Source organism: Kogia breviceps, chromosome 8 (genome assembly GCF_026419965.1).
Source record: "Kogia breviceps isolate mKogBre1 chromosome 8, mKogBre1 haplotype 1, whole genome shotgun sequence".
Classification (NCBI taxonomy): Eukaryota; Metazoa; Chordata; class Mammalia; order Artiodactyla; family Physeteridae; genus Kogia; species Kogia breviceps.
In genome coordinates, this window is record NC_081317.1 from 26,443,460 (window position 1) to 26,444,886 (window position 1,427).

The 1,427-nt window shown below is 36.8% G+C and overlaps 1 non-coding gene across 1 annotated transcript; it reads right to left on the reverse strand.

Moving 5' to 3' along the window:
• Positions 1–1,076: 1,076 nt before the first annotated feature.
• On the reverse strand, positions 1,077–1,183 carry LOC131762094 (U6 spliceosomal RNA). Its single transcript, XR_009337172.1, has one exon. It is a non-coding gene; the product is annotated as a U6 spliceosomal RNA (small nuclear RNA).
• Positions 1,184–1,427: the final 244 nt, after the last annotated feature.

Here is a 1,427-nt window from a genome sequence, read left to right on the forward strand (position 1 = left end):
GGTTCCCTTTTCTCTGCATCCTCACCAGCATTTGCTATTTCTTGTCTTTCTGATAATAGGCATCCTAACAGGTGTTAGGTGATATTGTGGGTTTGATTTGCATTTCCCTGAGAATTAGTGATGTTGAACACCTTATCATGTCCCTGTTGGTCATTTGAATATCTTCTTTGGAAAAAATATCTATTCAGGTCCTTTGCACATTTTTAATTGGATTTTTTGGGGAGTTGCTATTGAGTTCAGTTCTTTATACATTTTAGATATTAACCTTATATCAGATACGTGGTTTGTAAATGTCTTCTCCCATTCCATAGATTGCCTTTTCATTTTGTTGATGGTTTCCTTTGTGTGCAGAAGCTTTTCGTTTGATGTAGTCCCACTTGTTTATTTTTGCTTTCGTTGCTTTTGCTTTAGGTGTCAAATCCAAAAAAATATTACCAAGGGAATTCCCTGGTGGTCCAGTGGTTAGGACTCAGCACTTTCACTGCGGTGGGCCGGAGTTCAATCCCTGGTCTGGGAACTAAGATTCCACAAGCTGTGTGGCACAGCCAAACAAACTAACAAAAACCCCTCAAATCATTAACAAGACCAATGTTAACGTCAAGGAGCTTTTTCCTTACGTTTTTTTCCTAGAAGTTACAACTTATGTTCAAGTCTTTAATCCACTTTGAATTGTCTTTTGTGTGCAATGTAAGATATAGGGTCCAATTTCATTCTTTTTTGCGTGTGGATATCCAGTTTTCCCAACACCGTTTATTTATTTATAAAATTAATTTTTATTGGAGTATAGTTGCTTTACAATGTGTGAGTTTCTGCTGTACAACAAAGTGAATCGGTTATACGTATACATATATCCCTTTTTTTTTCAGATTTCCTTCCCATTACGTCGCCACAGAGCACTGAGTAGGGTTCCCTGTGCTCTACAGTAGGTTCTCATTAGTTATCTATTTTATACATAGTAGTGTATATATGTCAATCCCAATCTCCAAATTCATCCCACCACCCCTTCCCCCCTTGGTATCCATAGGTTTGTTCTCTACATCTGTGTCTCTATTTCTGCTTTGCAAATAAGTTCATCTAAAAATATGGAATGCTTCATGAATTTGGGTGCCATCCTTGCACAGGGGACATGCTAATCTTCTCTGTTTCTTTCCAAATTTAGTATATATGCTGCTGAAGTGAGCACTCCTAACACCATTTACTGAAGAGACTCTTCTTTCCCCAGTGTATATTATTGGCTCCTTTGCTAAAAATTAATTGACCATGTATGCATGGGCTTATTTCTAGGGTCTCTATTCTGTTCCATTGATGTGTGTGTCTATTTTTAGACCACAAACATAATTGTTTTGATTCTTATAACTTTGTAATATATAGTTTAAAATCAGGAAGTGTGATGCTTCTAGCTTTGTTCTTCTTTCTAAAGATTGCTT